This window comes from Mustela putorius, unplaced genomic scaffold, assembly GCF_011764305.1.
Source record: "Mustela putorius furo isolate JIRA1106 unplaced genomic scaffold, ASM1176430v1.1 tig00003972_pilon_pilon_pilon, whole genome shotgun sequence".
In the NCBI taxonomy this organism is placed as follows: domain Eukaryota; kingdom Metazoa; phylum Chordata; class Mammalia; order Carnivora; family Mustelidae; genus Mustela; species Mustela putorius.
The window spans coordinates 2,417,799-2,438,665 of record NW_025422115.1 but is presented as its reverse complement, the minus strand read 5'-3'; the positions used below and the strand labels follow the sequence as shown (position 1 = coordinate 2,438,665).

The 20,867-nt window shown below is 39.7% G+C and overlaps 1 long non-coding RNA gene across 1 annotated transcript in view; it reads left to right on the top strand.

Moving 5' to 3' along the window:
* The window catches only part of LOC106006576, a 66,437-nt gene that overhangs the window by 28,019 nt on the left and 17,551 nt on the right, over nucleotides 1–20,867 (top strand). Inside the window, exon 6 of the long non-coding RNA XR_006603931.1 lies at nucleotides 11,236–11,425. This is a non-coding gene — a long non-coding RNA (uncharacterized LOC106006576). The remainder of the gene's footprint in view (nucleotides 1–11,235; nucleotides 11,426–20,867) is intronic.

Here is a 20,867-nt window from a genome sequence, read left to right as displayed (position 1 = left end):
AGTAAAATTTCATAAACACTTAATAACATATGAGATACATCTAGTAACAGACATTTTCTTTGCCAAGTGAATTATCCAGGCTGATAAAATCAGTGTAAACCCACTCTCCAACCAGCCTCCTGACATGCCCGAGGCTGAACCCCGAAGAGGAATCAAATGAAAACAGGATTTCAAAGACTTTGCTGCAGTGAAAGGCACCTTATGTGACTGACCTTTTTTGTGATCTCATCTAAAAAAAGTTATCATAATTATTGAACATTTCCTCTGTAGCTTATTCTCAATCCAATCAGTTATAATGAAAATAGTCTGCTTGCTTTTTATATTCTCAAGTTTTCGGAATGATTAGTGCTTCCTTGAGATATCCCATTAATTGGACACACAACCCAGATAAAAAGGCTGAAACCCGAGAGTATATAAAAAAACATAAGGTTGTTGCAATTTAAGTGCCTTCAAAAGATCTAATTTGATTTTTAAAAGCAGTTCTGCAGATGTGAAAATTAAAAGCACGCAGAAACAAGATGTGGTTTAATGAATGTGTAGGTAAGAAACATTTAGAGGTTTCAATAGCCTTATTCGGGTTTTTTTTCTTTTTCTTTTTTCTTTTATTTTTTATTTAGCTGTTAGGTTGGAGAGCTCGAGCCTACCACACAATGGAAATTGCTGAAATTTATGGGTTGCTATTTCTTTATTGGACTGCCCATTTTTTCTTGCCCAATGTATTTCTGAAACAACTTGGTATTTCTGTGTGCAGGATCTCAATCCTAGCACCCGTCAATCAGATTTCCAATTCTAGAGAGGGAAAGGGTCTCTCCCTTTGGTTTGTTTTAGCTGTTTCATCCATGAGCTTGTCCCCCTCCTGCCATGAGCAAAGTGTACACTTATTCCCATTAAAGGAAGGAAGGAGGGAAAGAAGGAAAGGAAAGGAAAAGAAAACCCTTCTACTGGCTCTAATGACATCTTCAGTCATTAATGAGTTAATAAAAATCTCAGAGTCATCTGGGGCTAGATAAGGAGGAAGAAAGAGAAGTATTGTACTATAATGACAGGCTCCCTGGCTGCCCTCGGAGATGTCATGGGTCAGTCATGTTAAGAATGTGTGCGTCCAATCATCTGCTGATTTTTATCAGCAAGCCTTCCAGCAGAAACTGACAAGGGCCAGTTTGGGAGTCACAATGAATAAACAATGACTTTTTGGATTGTTGGGGGCTGTGTAATAGAGTGAGGGGTTTATAGGTACTAAAACATGATGACATTAGCAATCAATATACCAATTACTGGACAAGTTATTGGATGAGGCATTCCCGGGTCTTCAGCTGTCTTGCACTTCGAAGAGGGAGACTCCCTAGCTCAGAGGCAGCTGGGGGGACCAAGACCCAAGGACCCGATGTAAGAGGCGAGCCTCGCTTCTCTGGCTGAAGTAGTCCAGACCTGCATGTTTTGAATTGCTTGGGGAGTTTATTAAAAATCCAGATTCTTCTTGTGTCTCCTCCCTAAAACTTCCATCTTGGAGGCTGTGGCTTGGGTTTATTATGATCTGTTGGATCTGGCACGTTAGGGAGCTGCTGCACAGCTGTAGCTCTCAAAGTGGGGTCCCCAAATAGTAGCATCAGCATAACCTGGGAGCCTGGTAGAAATGCAGATTCTTGGGGTGCCTGGGTGGCTCTGTTGGTTAAGTATCTGCCTTTGGCTCTGGCTCAGGTCTTAATGGAGCCTGCTCAGTGGGGAGTCTGCTTCTCCCTCTCCCTCAGCCCCTCCCCACCTCAAGTGAATAAATAAAATCTTAAAAAAAAAAAAAAGAAATGCAGATTCTCAGGCTCCTCCCAGACCTACCTAAACAGAAGCCAGGGGGCGTGGCTCTGAGACCTGTGCTGGAAGCAGCCTCCATGGGATTCTCAGGCACTTTACAGTTTTGAGAACCAAAGCTGTACAGCGAAGATCCTCACCAAGGGTCCTTCTCGCGTACGTCACCTCTGATGCCCCTAGTGAGTGATTTGTTACTCAGACTAGCTAAGAGACAAGAAGTATGCAAATACATGATTTACTTAAAAAATTCAATGAAGGTAAAGCCAAGCTTAGCTCCAGAATTGCGCCACTCTCCTCGCACTCTGCCAGGTTTTCTTGAATGATCTTGATGCATGAGTGACTTTGATTATAGGAAAGGAGGAATAAACATGGCTTTCGTCTATTGTTTAAAATAGAAGAGGGAAGTCATTTTGTTAAAAATCTTCACAGGCAGGTTGTGGGTGGGGGAGTGCCTGGGTGGCTCAGTTGTTAAGCATCTGCCTTCAGCTCAGGTCATGATCCCAGGGTTCTGGGATCAAGCCCTGCATGGGGCTCTCTGCTCAGTGGGAAACCTGCTTCTCCTTCTCCCACTCCTCCTGCTTGTGTTCCCTCTCTCACTGTCTCTCTCTCTATATCTGTGTCAAATAAATAAAATCTTAAAAAAAAATCTTCAGAGGTGGAAAAAATCATCTTAAGAAAAAAAGAATCAAGGTATGTGGAGTGTACATTTATAAATGTAACTAATATTTGTCTGGCATTCAATGCCCACAGGCTCTTGTGTTGATTGGAAAGATCTACTTAAAAAAAAAAAGCCACCGTCCCTAAACATGCAACTGGCCCAGGTAGGAAAGGAAATTTTGCATCACCCAATGTTGGCATAGCAAGAGGAATGGCAAAGCTTCCTTGCAGGGAACTTACGGATGTCTCATATTTTGACTCAGAGTTTCCCTGAAGTAACTGCCAGAGCTTGCTAAACTCTCAAAAGAGGTGGGCTATTCTGTCAGACATGCAGTAGGTTTAAGTATATTTCCCTGAGTATGTTTCCGAGAACAATGCCAAGTTTCTAAGCATTAATACTAAAAGGAGTTTAGGTCAAGTGAGAAACCCCAGGTTAAATGGAGTGAGGCTCGTTTCCAGCAGAGCCCCCTACCATGTTACCATACACGGTAATTCCCCAGGAGAGTTTTGCCCAATGGATTTGATCAACAAAGCCCTTTGAGGAAGGATTATCTCATAGAGTGATTGTTTCAAGGGCTAAGCTTTAGGAATCATGGGTTTGTATGTTTTAAGATGGCAAACACCTGTGGGCAGAAGGTAGTTATTCTCTATGTTGTAGAATAATAGCCGTCTTTCTTAGTTATAATTTATTAAACCCTCTGTGTCTGGCATCAACGTTAATTATGTGGTGGCTTGAAGCCAGCAAGAAGGTTCATGTAACCATCACCAAAGAGTTAAATAAGTTGTCCAGCTAGTGATGGCCAGGTTAAATCATCCCTGAATTTTTGGCATATCTCCCAGAACAGGTACTCATTAAAACACACACACACACACACACACACACACACACACACACACACACACCAAAAGAGAGACAGAGGAAAAAAAAAATCTGGATTTTACCAGTTAGATTACACTGTGTTTTCCCAGAGAGAGAATTCCATCACCACTTCTTACATGTACCCAGAAACTTCATGCAAAAGCAGATGTGTCCCTAAGCCTGATACTGGAAAGTCCTTAAAGTCCTTCTGCTCCCCATTGACAGCACCGCCCTGATAATTTGGGGCTCACTGCGTACCAGAAGGCTGTGGTGGTGGAGCCCCCTTAGTTCCCACACTGGCTCTTCCTGAAGGTGAGCCGAGGTTGTGGACATGGACCGCAGAGGTCAGGCCAGTTGGTCCCGAAGCCCATCCTGGGTTGAAGTTGAGGAAGTTTTACAACTTCTTCTCTTGAAGTTCTGGCCCAAGCTGTGAGTTAACGCCAAATGTTAATTCTTGCTGGGGACATAATGTCTTATAAATGTTATGAAAGAATATCATTTTCCCTGCAGAAGGGAAGGTACTTTTAAGGCCATGTTAAGAAACGGGAGTCGTTTTCCAAGGAACATCTGTAGGTCACGTGATCGCCTATAAATTGCTTCTTTGCTAAAATCCCGCCCCCACCCCCAGGCCCCCTCCATTGTTCCTCAAGAGTTGGAAGGCGTTCTCACATAGAAGAAAAAGAGAACTGAGGTAGCATTTGAAAGATGCCTGATGATGAAAAAATAGATACACAAAAACGCTAAACATAGAACACCCCTAACTGCCCCCCCACTTGCTAATATTTGTCCTGTCTTCTCTGTGGTCCTGCAAGTCCATACAAGACTCAGAACTCATTTGCGTATGTCTCTGAATGAAACCTACTAGGGCCACGTTGGCTCTGGGAGGTCTTAAAACCCTATTTTCCTCTCCTTTGTGAACATATCCCTGCTGACCCACCTTGTGCTTCCCGGCTCTGGAGACACAAGACGTTTGCGGGAGGGTGTTCGCTCCACACCCGGTTCCCCAGAGTTAACGGAGGTTTACCTACCGACTCGTCTGTGTGGTTATGGAGTTGAATATTTCTCCCCTTTCTATTCTTTGAAATGGTTTGAATTAAAATAGCTTACTCAAGGTCACTGGAGGCATATGGTCCTGCTCAAGACTTTAAACAAAACATTAGTTTTTACAACCTTTTGTAATTTGGTATTGTATACAACATGGTTATATGCAGAGTTTCTGGAATCTTTTCAGCGGTGACAGAAATATGAGAAGCAAATTTATAAGCCATTTAGTGAAGCATTTAATCAATTTCATGCATAGGAAATAACTCCAATTGCTTTGCTTTATCAATCTTTCTCTCCAGGAGAACTCCAGTCAACGCGGTATCTCCAGACACTGACTGGGGGAATGGGGGACATGGGGGGGCTACGATGGGGGGGGCAGAATGGGGGGACAGGGATGGGAAGGAGTGGAGAGTACTCATAAACCTTTTGATGCACTTGAAATAATCAGGGACTTCTGAAGTCTCCCTACTACTGCTGCCAGCATCACTGAGCCTTCTAGAGGCTGTGAATCAGATTCTGTCCGAGTGTATTTCAGACAGAAAGTATGGGTACAATGTTTAGAAGAAGTTTTCAGGGTCTTTTCCTGCAAAGTTACTCATTAAAACCTCTTTCCTGGTGTGCCTCTCACGTGCTCAGCGTGGCAGACCATGTCTTGCTTTAGGCTCAGAGAAATATTCTGCAGTTCTTGCTTTCCAACACATGAAAAAAAGAAAACGACTAACATTAAGGCTGACTTGTGCATCAGGGAGTCTAAGCAACATGCCCCAAATAACTGAAAACCCACCAAAGTGGTCTTTTGCAAGTGAAGACTATTTAGCATTTTTCCAGAATATTTAAACTGCCTTTTGGGGCTCGTGTTGTGATTCTGTCTTTGAATTGCTTGAAAGATTAGTCCAGCGGTTGGCGACATAGTGGGTTAATATTTTCTTTTCTGTTGCGGGCTAGAATCCCTCTTATAACACTTTCCCCCAAACACCATCAAGTTCTTAAGTGAAAAAAAATCCTGAGGGAGCACAAGACGATTTTGCAGTAATCACTATCTGCTAAACTATATTAAAGTTGCATTAGCTTTACCTTGTCCTTTAAGATTGGAACTCATATAAAGGTACTGTAGACATAGTTTCTCATTTAGAAAATAATTTGCTTCCACTTATTTCTGAACCTAGAAAAATATTCCAGTGAATAAATTCCAATCGAGATTATTGAGTTCTGATTTCAAGTCAGCTCCGTTTGTGGATCTCATTTCGGGAAGATAAGGCGTTTTACGTTCTTTTTAAAATATGACATACACAGTGATCTCCCTGAGGTGGCAGGTCAATGGCATGTCATTTGATCTTTATTTTTCCCTGTCTTTTTAGCTGTGGGGACCACAAAACTGCATGGAACAGAGTTGCTTTGGTGACCCTGTATGCAATTGGTAACTCTGAGGGAGATTGGCCAATGGAGGTTTCCATGTCTGTCTCTGTCCATCTATCTATCCGCCTATCTGTCTATCTATCTATCCATTGCTAGTCAACCATTAACTTCTGGATTAACCCAGTGCCTCACTGACTTTAAAAAGGAAAAAGAAAAATAAGAATCATTTTAGAGGAAAGAGGTCTTTGGTATGAGAACAGATATTTGGTGGGGGAAAAAAAGAAAAGATTCCTTTGGGCCAAGGTATTTACAATTTTCACAGAAATTTTGAAACTCAAAACAATTACCATACACTTACTGTCTTGTGAGTTTAGAACCAAAGGCTAACCTCCTCTCTGCCACTATCTCCAACCTCAGTTGCTTTCTCCAATTTCCTTGACATGATCTATGTCAGCGAACTTTTCTTTTTTTTTTTTCTTTCTATCCAAAGTACCACTAAAACACATGTCATATTCAGCAACATATCATTGTGTGCTTGATAGTTTCACCAATCAGCATCTTGGAGATCTTTCCTTGCTAGTAGAGACAGATATACATCATTCTTTCTAAGAATTCAAGAATTTCCCATGGTATGGCCATACCAATGCTCATCGAGTCATTCCCACACAATGTGCACAGATTCCTACTACCTTTTTGCTCAGACACAATGCTGCACTGACTATCCCTGGACATAATTCCTTATATACTCTATGAGTATTTCTTTCATATACCCATATGTGTCATGCTCATCATACTCCTATGCAAGAGTGTCTAGCATGGGTACTTAAAGTGAAATTGCTTGGTGTGCACATTTCATCTTCTGATGGTTACTGCCAAATTATCTAGCCGATTTAAGTTTAAAAAATGTTTATTTATTTATTTGACGGAAAGAGACACAGCAAGAGAGGGAATACAAGGGGGGAGTGGGAGAAGGAGGAGCATACTTCCTACTGAGCAGGGAGCCTGATGCGGGACTTGATCCTGGGACCCTAGGATCGTGACCTGAGCCAAAGGCAACTGAGCTACCCAGCACCCCTAGTCAGTTTAATTTTTAAATGAAAGTTCTGTTAGAATCTCTGATACGACTTTTCTCAATTCTACTCCTACCTATATGTCACTCAGTCACTCTTATTCTTGGTTAGAAACTTTGCCTTTGCTTTTCCAAGAAGATGGAGAACATCCAAAGTGCCTTCTCATTGACTTTTCTTTGTTCCAGGGTGAGCTGGGCCAGCCAGCCTCCTCACTGGTCAAATGTCTAGAAGTTGGGCTGCTTGGCCCATTGAGGTGTCCAGCTAATCAGAGATTGTGTGGCAGTGGTCAAAAAACCAGACCAAAACAAACCTACTGTTCATCCTTTACAAATGTGTGCAAAAAGTCAATTACATATTTCCATTTTGGTCATAACATTGAGATTCAAATAATTGTTTCAGACAGTTTCATACCAAAGACCTATAGATTCTTACATTTGAGAAGATAGCCTTGTGATAAGCTGGTGTTTGCTTAGGGCTTAGGGCCTGGGAAGGACATTGTTATGGAACAACTTGCTAAGAACAACTTTCCTTGTCTCCTTCACTCAGTGAATTTTTGTTCCCCTCTGTAGAAACTTCTACCCATGTCCCACTCTCTGTTCCCCGTTGCTGCCTCTTCAGACCCTTCCCTCCCTACCAACTTTTGAAACAATGTGGAAGCTCCATATTTACCCCAGCATACCCTCCTGTCTTCAACCCATTTCACTGACTCAATCTATGAAATAAAAACCTAGTTTGGATTAGTTCTTACTGCAGTATTTTCTTATTATTTAGACTCTTTGTCCTACCATTCAAAGTCCTTCATGGATTTGTCTCCAGACCAGTCTTTTAAAACATATTTTCTCCTCCTTTATATACCTTTTACTTAGCAAAACAAAAACGGTCATGATTCCCGAAATCTTGCTGCCTCTCTGTTCTTCTCATGTCCTAGATCCCCCTTCCCTGAACTCCAGAGGAGACCTTATTCTCAAAATTGTGTACTTAATGTGGCTTCTGCTATCTTCCTCATGCTCTACCACAACCAGCGTCGCCATTGTTTGGGGAGACAGCTAACAAGAAAGGGAAAAACAGAAGTCAGATGTTGGGCTAGTTCTATGTGAAATGGCTGGACTATACCCTCAATAAAGGTTAAGGAGCTTCTAAGTGATGGAGAGTAATGTGTTTTCAATTCCACAGTCTAAAGCAGAAAGTGAGAATGTAATCAAATTACAGTTGTATTAAAACGCTAGGCTACAGCAGGTTTCTCTTCAGCTCTATTCTCGTGCAGGCATCTAATCAGGAAATGGCCGACGATGTAACCCATGAATTGTTTGTAACTCAGAACCTTTAAGTGCAACGAAGCTAACCCCATTATATGAATAACATATTTAGTCTATATTATGTAGAGTAATTCATGGATGAAAATGATACTTTTGGGTCTCTTAGTAGAGCATGTACTTTCAGTAGATTTTTAAGATAGAAAGCATTGATTTTATATAGTTTTTAAAATTTTTGTTTGCTCCCCCTTCTAACTAATGGTATACACTTATGAGGAGCCTAATGTAAGTTAGCAATGCAGTCCTGGCCACAGACCAACTTCTTCTTTTCTTTAAAGATCATTGTCAGCTCTTAGGATTGAATCTCTAAAAACTCTAATATGAGCTGTTAAAAGGTATTTCTAATAATGAAAAATTGGAAGCCAACTCCATGTCCAAGAGTTGTAGATTGATGCCATACACATAGCATAACAATATTGAAGTGCTATGCAGGCAGGAAAATGCTGTGAATTCTATAACCATATGGAAAACCAGCTTTGACATAAGGAAAGGGAAATGGTGAACCACATGTAAACTTAACTTTCTATGCATATGGACCATGAACTTGTCAGGGTGGCAGAATTGCAACTCATTTTATTTCTTTAAAATTTCTTTTATTATATAGTAAAATAGTGAGTGCCTGTCAAAACCTAAGTGTTGCATGAGCTGTATTGCTCCCAGCTGAGTGGTGACAATTGGGCTGGAGGAAGAGAATTTCTTCGTCTGTTACCCTGGAATGGTGGCTGGAGGGCTTCCCCCTAAGTAGGGCAGAAGATGCATTGGCCTTACAAACAAGGAGAAATTGCACCAATTCCACTCAGGGGGACTGGTTTAAACAAACACTTGTAAGAGGAACCTGATGCTTTAGCAGGAGGGTAGAATTGTTATAGCTTTCCCAGCTACTATAAACACACCTGTGTCTCTTGATCTTGCTGGACTGATTATCTTATTGGGGGGGCAAAGAAAACTAGCAGATGGGATTGCCAAGGTGCTTTACTTGTCATCAAGAAACTGTGGGAAATGGGAGAGTTAATGGAAATTGAGGTATGTGCAAATGGTGATTCACTTGCCCCAAAATATCACAGGTGACTTTTGGAAATGCTTGAAATACTTAGATATCCCATGAATTAGATGCTACGTTTCAACAAAACTTAGGAGAAAATCTTGATTGGCTACTTTGTAATTTTTTATCAGAGGGTGATGGAAATCTAGAAGGTTAGAATGGAAAGGAAGCTGGGGATAGAGGCAGAGCTCACTTGGGTCCTGCATAGGTTCACTAAGAACACTCTCTGACATGCTGGCTTACTTTGTCTTTTCTTTTTATTTTTTAAAATATTTATTTATTTATTTGAGAGAGAGAAAGAAAGAGTGCATGAGTCGGGGGCAGGACCGAGGGAGAAGAGAGAGAGAATCCTCAAGCAGACACCTCGTTGAGTGTGGAACCTCACAAGGCGCTCGATCCTGGGACCCTGACATCATGACCTGAGCCAAAATCGAGAGTTGGATGCTTATCCGGCTGAGCTACCCAGGCACACCCCTGACTTTTTTTTTTTTTTTTTTTGTGATTAGGTGAATACATAGTAGGAAAGAGGTGCTGTCGACCAGTGCTCTTTAAATTGTCAAGTGTAGAGGAAGTCACTTAGGGATCCTGTTAAAAGGCGCTTTCCAATTCATTGTGCCTGGATGGGGTCTAAGAGTCTTCATTCTTAAGAGGCTGCTTGTCCCCGGATCATACTTTGAGTAGCACGATTTTAGATCATGGGCTCCAAATATAGCTTGTTAAAAAACAGATTCCTGCACTGTTTGTCCAAAGTTGCCGACTCATTAAGCATCAGATTGCATTTTTTTCAAGCTTCCGAGGTAATTCTATTATGCCATCTCATCGGAAACAACAGCTTTAGGGGACCCTGGGTGGCTTAGTCTGTTAAGCATCTGCCTTTGGCTCAGGTCTTGATCCTGGAGTCCTGGGGTTGAGCCCCGCACCAGGGTCCCTGCTCAGCGAGTCTACTTCTCCCTCCTCTCCCATTGCCCTTCCCTTCCCTTGTGCTCTTGCTGTCAAATAAATAAAATCTTAAAAAAAAAAAAAAAGCTATAGACACTACATAACAAGTCCCAATATCTTATACTTTTGATCACAACAAATTAGGTATATTTGCAACTGGTTGGACTTTTATTCGTGCTAGATGAAATTAATTCCTTCTACCTCTGTACAATTTCTTTGCCTTGTATATACTTCTATTCTTCCACATTTCATCTTCTCTTCTGGTATAACTTTGCTTCTCCTGCACGTGCCCTCCTTCTTACCAGCGCACCCTTAATGGACTACTTTGTAAGCTCAGTTACCTCTCTCTGACTTGAACTGGGGACTGACTTTTTCTGTGTTCCTGAGCTTCAGGCTCTCATCTGGCCAATGACCATGATGATGCTTTCTCATATCGACTCTGATGAGGACCGAATAAGAAGCATCCTGAACGAGTATCCACAGCTCGATGTGGTAAATCAGGAAGCCTAGTTTCTGGGCTGTCGTCTGTCAAATTTGATATGACCTCAGACAGCCCTCTGACTCTGTCTCATCAAGAGCAAGAAGGTTTTAGAAAGTATGATGTGCTAAATAAACTGGGGAGAGTTTATTTTTCGTGGTTGGAAAATAAATTATTTTTTTAGATTGGCAAAATTAACACCCCAAATTAATTGAACAGCATTTACTCAGTGTCATTAATTTTTATGTGAATTCTCCCATCAATAGTGTTTTTTGTGAATGCCTGTGAGAGGGGTCCAGTAGATAAACATCACTCTCACCTGACTCTAGCTAGGGACCATAGTTTTAGCCTTGGCTGCCACCATGGTATGTAGGGATTGCTCTCTTCCGTCTCCTACAAAGCCATTGTGAAAGCACAATGCCATTAGCACCCTCCATGTGTGTCTTGCTAGAGTTCCAGTTTTCAATCCATCTTTGGCTTTGGCCAGAGAAAGAAGCCAATGATCATGCATGAACTTTGCTTGTTTCCTCTAGGGCCATGGTTTCCCCCTGGGCTGTGAATCAGCATTCCTGTGATGATGTCTTATTTGTAGCATTCTTACCCTATACTCACGTGGATTTCAGAGAGAAGAAACACAGACAACGCATTTTTTAAATTAATCAATTTTTTTCTAGGGTTAGTCCACTGAAAACATCTACTGAAGCGAGTCCAGTTAACTACATGCAAGAATGAACTCCTCAAGGACCAGCAAAAGGTCAGTTGGAAATGGGAAATGCACAAGAGATTATGGCGGACTGAGAAGATGGGCTCTGATGACCCGGGCTCTTCTTCTGACTTTACAGCCTTCTTGATGGGCGATGTTAGGTAAGTTAGCTCACCTCTCTGTGCTTCAGCTTTCTTCTCCGGGCAAAGAGTTAGATGAAAGGAGGCAACTGATTCTGTTAGAATCTCGCCTGGTAGGAGCAGAAATATTTTTGTTGTTCCCCAATGTACTCCAAATGCCCAGAGGGGTTGTCTGCACAGACTCGGTGCTCCTTGTTTGTTGAATGAATAGCTTCCTTCCAGAGTGACAGAAAATACAGAAGCCTTTCTCTAAGCTCCCTTTGCAAGTGTCTTCACGTTCTCAGAGAGTGAGCCTTCACTGGAACGTTCTTATCGCTGTTTTAACAGTCAGATGGCCCCAGGGTTTTGTTTACCATGCCTGACAAAAACCGAGTGGCACAGTTAAAGGTCTAAACGCTCTGTGGACTTTTACATCATCTGAAGTGTTTATTGACTCGAACGGAAGTAGATGCAAATATTTGAAGCTTCAACCAAGTCGGGTTTTTTTTTAATTTTACTATTTACAAAACAAGATATTTTATGGATGTAATTTATACATTGAGTGGAAGAGGGCTATTCCCAATATTATCTTTATCTTCTAGACATAAATAACAAACAACTCCAGTAATCAAAATTTACTACAATTGTAATAGATTTTGGCAGAGTTTATGTATTGCAGGCAAAGCTAACATAACACCAACTTCCAAGGATATAGGCCAGGATTTTTAGTTTGGCTTTGTTAAATGGAAAAAAAAAATCTACTACTGTATTTTCAGGTTTTACTACATTCAAGAGATTAATTTTCCTAAATAAAATACTTTATGCCGGCTTCTCATCAGAAAGTTGAAATTATCTGAGGCAATGTAACCACTAAAAACTTGTATACTATGAAAATATTTCAATAATTAATGCATGCTCCATCTAGAGTAATTGACAGGAGGTCATAAACGTAATGGGCCATCTGTGTTTGATTTGTACGAGAAAATGCTTAAAGGGATAGGCAGGTAATTCAAGCTTCTCTGGCAAGAAGATTTGTTCCAACTTCTCCAAGTAGCAGAGCCATTTACGAAAGGGGTTTTCCTTTCTTAAAGTCTTTTCCAGATTTCTTCTGGAGCTATGCACTTCTCACTGCTACTCATTCTAATGTAACAATCTCCTTTAGAGTTTTGGTGTATATGTGGATCACGGCCATCTCAACAATTAATGCTTGGCTCTCCTAACCATTTCAATAGCAACTTGAAAGCCATATGTCTGATTAAAAAAAACAAAAAAACAAAACAGAGGCTCACTTCAATGCTATGACTTTACCATTCATTCTGCTCAGTTTGACCACTTCAAAAATTAGTTTTGTAATTTTTCCTCAACTGTCAGGAAGCCAACAACCTTGCCTATATATCTGTACACAAAGAGTAATAGGACCACTAGGACTGTTAGTAAGATTTCTGTAATTCACTCCTGTGGGAGTGGACCAGAATCACAATATTTCAAGACACAAAATGGTCTTGGTAGACATCAAGGAGATTCTAGAGTTCTCTGGAAACCAGAGAGTGCTGAATAATCGCCTGTCCTGAGATCCAGACCCACAAATTCATTCAAAAACACACATTCAGCTGGAATTGGCTGAGAATTTGTCATCTGTCAGGTATTGTGTGAAGCGATGATTATGTTGAAAGCCACCTGTCTGATTGCCTGAACTAAAGTAACCAATAAAGATAAACCAACAAGGTCCCTGAATTCATGGATCTTACTTTCTAGTAAACGAACATTTTCCTTATATATCTCATAGATACCATAAACGCCATGCCTGGAAAATGAAATGTGCTATCTCCCCAAACTACTTGTGCTGGAAAAATCTGTTTCTCCTCCTGTATGCCCCGATTCAAGAAAATGTGGCACCATCTTCTTGGTTGCTCAAGGCAAAAACTTAGGATTATCCCAGGCTCTTCTCCTCTTTTCTCTTCACCAAAACCATTAACAAGTTCTGTCTCTGCTAACAACTTAGAACTGTTTGACCCTGCTTCCTTTTTATCATCCCTAACTCTGACACCCTTAATTCAGTTCTGTGTGTGTGTTTGTGTGTGTGTGTGTATGTATGTGTGTATTTTTTGGCTGGAATATTGCAACAGCCCACCATATTACATGCTTACCAATCTATTCTTCATATTATTACCAGAATGGTATTTTCAACATTAGAATGCTGACACCATTATGTCATTTCTTTATAAAAAGTCTTTACAATAAAAATACTACAATTACCTCTGAGGGAAAACCAGGCACCTTCTTAACATGGTGGGAGGAAGACTTCTGCAAAGCTGGGCTGGGCTTGATTCTATGGGGCCACCTTTTGGCACAGATCCTGCTCCATAGTCACACAGAAATGTATTCTCTGAGCACATTATGGGATCTTACTACGTTTGAACATGTGGATCCCCCTCCCTGGAATCCTTTTCTCTTCACCCATAAAACTCAACTCATGCAGTTGATGTCTCTTTTCCACACAGCTGCTCTTCCTTGATACTTGCATGGGTTATTAGTGACTTCTTTTGGAACATTCTGGAACATTCTGTGGTAGGTAGTGTTAACACAGATCTGTCTACCTGGCTTACAAGATCACAGGGGGTCGGCATATAAGAGATGTGTTAAGTAGAAGGTGTTAAAAGATATTCATCATGGGCCCAGCCTTGAGTTATACTTGGTCTAAGACTTAATAGAGTTTAAAGCCAGTTCTCACGAGTATTGTCTTTAAGTGGGGTTGGCAACAAGATGGTCCCTCCCTTCTTTCTCCCATCCTGTTACTTATTTGAAACCAATGGTTAAATTATTCCCATTCTTCTCTTTCCCAAGCTAACTTTTCTTAAATGTCTTTAGTGTTTGAGTACTTACTAATATTCAGTTATGTCCATTCTTACAATTCTTATTTACAAACACGTGGCTTTTAATACTTTTAACCTGTGCCCTTCACATTTTTCAAAAACTTCTGAGAAAGGTATAAGAAAAAAGTTTAACTTATTTTATTCTGATTTTTGAAATACAAGAGAGTTTTTCAGTTCCACTCTGGCATTCCACATAATGCCAATTGGCTAAATAAAAATAAAGCAAAAACAAAAACAAAAACAAAACAAAACTCACAATTCCCCCAAGCCCAATTCTTTTTGTATTTGATGTCACAAAGATAAAATATCTGGGTATTTAACTAAAATTTTCATTTTTCAGAGACATTTTTCTTTTCTTTTCTTTTTTTTTAAGATTTTATTTATTTATTTGGCAGATAGAGAGACACAGCGAGAACACAAGCAGGGGAAGTACAAGCAGGGGAAGTAGGAGACGGAGAAGCAGGTTTCCTGCCTAACAGGGAGCCCCATATGAACCTCGATCCCAGGACGGTAGGATCATGACCTGAGCAAAAGGCAGATGCTTAACGACTGAGCCACCCAGGCGCTCCACATTTTTCTTTTTGAGCAGGCACAATAATAATAACAACAGCTATCCTTCTGATTTTAATTAGAAAATAAAAATAGAAAATATAAATTAAAAAAAAAACTGAATTCAGCTCTTTACTATTTCCCAAACATGTGTTCATATCATTAATATATAAAGTGGTCATTCCTGGTGGTTAAGAAAAATAAAGCCTTTGGGGTGTCTGGGTGGCTCACTCGGTTAGGTGTTTGCCTTTGGCTTAGGTCGTGATCCTAGGATCCTGGGTTGAACCCCATGTCGAACTCCTTGCTCAATGGAGAGTCTGCTTGTCCTTCTCCATCCCCACTGCTCACTCTCTCACTCTCAAATAAATAAATAAAATCTTAAAAAAGAAAAAACAAAGAAGGGCTTTGAAAACTGTTAGTGAATATGGTTAACTATATACTGAAGCAAAGAAGTAGTTTGTATAGTATAATTCTGTTATAACAAGAAGAAAGTGCAGTAGGCCATTAAGGAACCTGCACTTGTGATTATTTCAACATGGCTAAGTGCACTCAGTGTCCCGTGCTCTATAGGATGCCACTGAAAGGGGGCACACAAAGGTGATATGGGTCAATCTCTGTTTCTTTTCCTGCACCAAGCTTATGGGGTTGGTTTTGCCTTCAATGCATTGGACTAGTTGTCCTTGATTTCATTTTGATGATATGATGAATTTTTATGTATTTTTTTCCTATACATTCAAACACTAAAAAACCAAACCAAACCAAAACAACAATATTAAACAGCTACAGATTTTGTTGCCCAGGTGTTTAGAGTTCAAAGCAAATAACAGTATGACAGGCCAGGGGCAACTTAGCCATCTATCAAACAAATGCACAGCCTGAAGAGACAGCAGATTAAAAGCTTAACTGGGGACAATTTGAGCTGGTTGAAATAAGTACAACTGTGTTTTCCACCAGAATCTAGTTCCTTCTATTGTTTTGTGATATTACAAAAGCAATGTACACTTGTTACAGATAAATATTAGAATATATAAAGAGCAAGACTAAGAATATTCATTCCCAATCTGAATTTTCCCCTTCATTACAAGTCAGCCATTGTGATCCCATTGTTGTATATCCTCACAGGTACATAAACTTGCACCCTGTTCTACATATACAGACCTATTCATTTAGTATCATTTTTAAAAGATTTTATTTATTTGTTTGACAGAGTGAGAAAGCACAGCAGGGGGAATGGCAGGCTGAGGGAGAAGTAGGCTTCGCACTGAACAGGGAGCCTGACGCTGGGCTCCCTCCCAGGACCCTGGGATCATGACCTGAGCTGAAGGCAGCCGCTTAACCGACTGAGCCACCCAGGTGCCCCTATTTAGTATCATTTTTGTGGCTTAAGACTATTTCGTTTTCTGTATTTCCTCATGTGCCCTTAAACAATTCACGTTTATTAAACATTTGGGTTGTTTCTAACTTTTCTCCCTGTCAAGAAATTGCTCTAAAATATGTATAGTAAGACATCTTAATTTGTATAATCATCTCAAGAGGTTTATGTACTCGACTACAAAAAAAACTGTTTGTCAAGAAGGCATATTATATGCTACAAATCAATTCACATATTTTTAAAAAAACTCCAACCATATAGAAGGCTGAGGATAAGATATAAATACATCAGGCTAGTATGATTCTTTATTTTAAAAACTTGGATAATATGCCTTGTGAACAAACCAATTCAGTGTTTGAGAGTGGTAGGTAAAAAAATATGCTTGGAAGGTGGGTTGGAAATGTTAAGGCCGTGTGGTTGTAATAGGACAAGACTGGACTTTGGGGGTCAGTGGTGAGGTGTTTGAATCTGTTTTCTGACTGGGCTGGTTATAACCCTTTGTGTAGGTGGGAACCCCTCACACTATAGTTGGCACTCTGTTGGTATGGGGAGAGTTGGCATTCTTTTAGATTCCTGGGAAGAAGTAGGCTCTCAGAACACAAGGACGGTAAAGGTAAGATGGGGAGGAGGAGAGGACAAGGATGTGGAGGAAATCCTAAAATGACTCTGTATGCCTGAGAAATGGGGAGAGAACTTGGGAGTAGAATGAGGAGGGAGGAAATGCCACCAAATGCTATACTGCAGCTGATCCAATGATGATGATGGTGATGATGACAATGATGGTGATGACGATGGTGACGATGATGATGGCAATCATGGTGATGATGTTGATGATGATGGTGATGACGATGATGGTGATGATGACAATGATGGTGATGACGATGGTGATGATGATGGTGATGATGATGATGGTGATGATGTTGATGATGATGGTGATGACGATGGTGATGACGATGATGTGACGATGATGATGGCGATGATGGTGATGATGATGTTGATGATGATGGTGACGATAATGGTGTCACTTAAGGTATAACACTTGCAATAGTGATGGCAATAGAAGCTCATACTTCCATACCCAAACAGGGTCTGTAAGTATTTTAAATATATTCACCATTTAATCCTTACTACACTCTATCTCACCTAGCTCCTATACCTATTGTAAGAATTAAATAGGTTAACATATGTAAAGTACCTAAAATAGTGCTTTATAAATATTAGTAAGTAAAGTCCCTTTTTTACTGACACAGAGAGGTTAAGCATCTTGTCCAAGGCCACACAGCTGGTCAATGGCAGAAGTGGAGTTAGAACCTAGCCATGGGGTTCTGGAGCCTGTGTTGCCTCTAAGAGATCTCTGGCTGACTTGGGGTAGTGGTAATGTAGAGCTGACCTTTTCCTGACTTAATTTCACTCAGAAAATAAAAACAAAAGGGGTGCTTCCTTTCTCCACAAGAATGGTCCATAAAGCTGGAGTTTTCCAATCATTGGCCCTCAGTGGCCAGCTGGTGGTGGCATACTTGTTGTGCCATTTCATTTCTTCTGGTGCACTCCATCCCTGTGGTCCTCTTTGGAGTGAATTGAGTTGGAAGGGCACTTTTTGAGAGGTTTCTTTTAACATTATTTAGCAAAATGGAAACAAAATATAGACCCAGCCTGTAGAAATGTCACCAGTGGTGGGAAATGGTTTAAAAGCTCCTTAAATAACTAGTGGTTCCAAGACCACTGAATTAAGACTGGGCTAAGGTCTCTATTCTTGTCCTTTTCCCAGCTCCTCTTTTCCTTATCTTGCTTCTGCCCCTCAATTATTTACTAGCTCATCACCCTGACCCCACTGTAATGGTAATGATGATAACACTAATGCTGGGAGCTCATCATTATGGAGCTCTTATAATATGCTAGGCACATTCATGATGATCTTATTTAATCCTCAGAACAAACTTCTGATTAGATAGAACTTTAAAAAAGTAGAACTTTTTAAAACCTAGTTTGTATGTGAATAAATTGAGGTTTTGAGAAGGTAAATCACTTGGCAGTAAGTGGAATTGGAGCCCATCTCTTAAATCTGATGCCACACCTTCTCTTTTCATTGCCCAATGCATCAGAATCACCTCCACTGGGCATTGTTTTGCAGCATCACCTGACTCTTGGAAGATAAATTGGTAGGTGTGCAATGGCTTCTCTGGGTTGAATACTCTACCAAGTATTTTGTTTCCTATGACTTTTAAAAATCCTGCACATTTTAATTCAACCATGGGCAAAATCTGTGCTAGGTACTCTGTGGGGGTACAAAGAATTACTTATATATATATATATGCATATCTCATAAATATTAGGATATCTTTTTCTCTATATAATATAGATATATTACATATAGATATGATATAATATCTATATCTATATAGATATTCTCTCTATATATATATACACACATATGTATGTATGTATATATAAACATACACATACACACAAGATTATAATATATATATATATATATATGTGGTAACTATAGAGGTATGTTCAGCTACAAAAGTGCAGTTACAATATAGTATGAGTATATAATACATGAGACATTAAGCAAACTTTGTACTTAGGTAAAAATTTGTATCCTGCAATTATCTTTATTGTATAAAAAAAAAAAAAGGATTGAGGGGTGCCTGAGCACCACAATTAGATTAGTTAAGTTTCTCACTCTTGGTTTTGTCTCTTGTGATCTCAGGGTCCTGAGGTCAAGCCCCATGTCGGGCCATGAACTCAGTGTGGAGTCTACTTAAGACTCTCTCTCCCTCTGCTCCTCCCTCCCCCCACCACATGCTGCCTTTATCTCTCTTTCTCTCTTTCTCAAATAGATAAATCAATCTTTTAAAAACAATGAGGATTGAGAATAAATTTTAGAAAACTCAAATTCAAAAGTAACAAAATACAATAGGAATATAGAGGGAAGAAATTAATAAAGATGAAACCTAAAACTAAAGGAATAGAAAACAAACACAAAATTGGATAAATAAAATCAAAATTAGTTTCTTTGAAAGTTTATTGAACTAGATACACCTCAGACAAGACTTATGAAGAGAGAGAAAAGCAAGATAGATACAGCATTATTGAGGTCTATAACAACAAATATGAAGGTGAGAGAAGTTACTGGCAGATGTTATGTATAACTCTGTAGAAATAAATTTGAAAATGTAGAGGCAGTGGAAAATTCCCTAGTTAAAAAAAAAAAAAAAACCTCTTAAAATAACTAGTTTAAGAAACATGAATAGACTAATTATTAGAGAAGAGATTGGAAAGTAAAAGATCTATCACTGAAAAAGGCACCAGACCTAGATGGTTTTACAAGTGAATTCATTACATTTTTTTTTCATTTATTTATTTTCAGCATAACAGTATCATTATTTTTTTTCACCACACCCAGTGCTCCATGCAATCCGTGCCCTCTATAATACCCACCACCTGGTACCCCAACCTCCCACCCCCCTGCCACTTCAAACCCCTCAGATAGTTTTTCAAAGTCCATAGTCTCTCATGATTCACTTCCCCTTCCAATTTACCCCAACCCCCTTCTCTCTAACTCCCCATGTCCTCCATGCTTTTTGTTATGCTCCACAAATAAGTGAATATTCTGCTGAGTGAAATAAGTCAAGCAGAGAGAGTCATTACAGTTTTAAAAATCAATCCCACTGTTATCCAAAATCTATTTGACCATAAAAAGGAAAGATACTAAAATATTTTTGTGAAGATAGATGCTCAAATCAGTACTGGGGCGCCTGGGTGGCTCAGCTGATTAAGCATCAGACTCTTGTTGGATGGTCACAATATCGCAGTTGGGGGATGGAGCCACAGGTCAGGGCTCCACATTCAGAGCAAAGTCTGTTTTGTATTCTTTCTCCCTCTCCCCATGCTCCCCCTTCCCCTGCCTCTTCCAATTCATGTGCTTTTTCTCTTTCTCTCAGATATAGAAATAGCATCTTAAAAAAAAGAGTATAGATTTTGAAGACTAATTTCTATAAAGACTTGTAAACAGAATATTAGCAAATCAAATGCATTAGTGTATTTGAGCATATGACACCATTACCTGATAGCATCTATTACCAGAATATCAGAATCTACCCGAACTATTCCAGTTTTATATAAAATGTGGGAAGGCTTCCAATTACTTATAATGGATATGATGGTGGCCAATGAATTCTTAATGTGTAATTCTTAAGCTCTGATATTTGAATAGCTTGGAGATTGTAGAAGTGAAGTAGGGAGGGAAGGTGGATACTGGGGAAAAAGAGAGTCATTTAGCTTTAGGCAAATGCATTAGTTATTTGTGCTTACTTATTTAATTTTTAGGATATGCAAGTTGAAGAGAGGAATGATAAAAAAAAAAAAAAAAAAAAAAAAAAAGAACCTGTAAGGGATTTCTACTGTGTTCCAAACCCTGGGATAGGTGGTCTACATCCACTGTCATTAAATGGTTGAATAAAGTCTGGGTTAATATGCAAACAAAGTGCACACATGCACACTCACATCAATGGAATGCCTTCTAGAAACATCCTTTAATTACAGAACAAAAGCAACCTATCATTTCTAAAAAAGTTAAGAGAGGGGCTTATTCATAGCACCTTATTATTGAAATTGGACTCAAATGAACACTTCAAATACTTTACTGACAGATGCTATTCATGAAATAAGAGAGATAGCAATT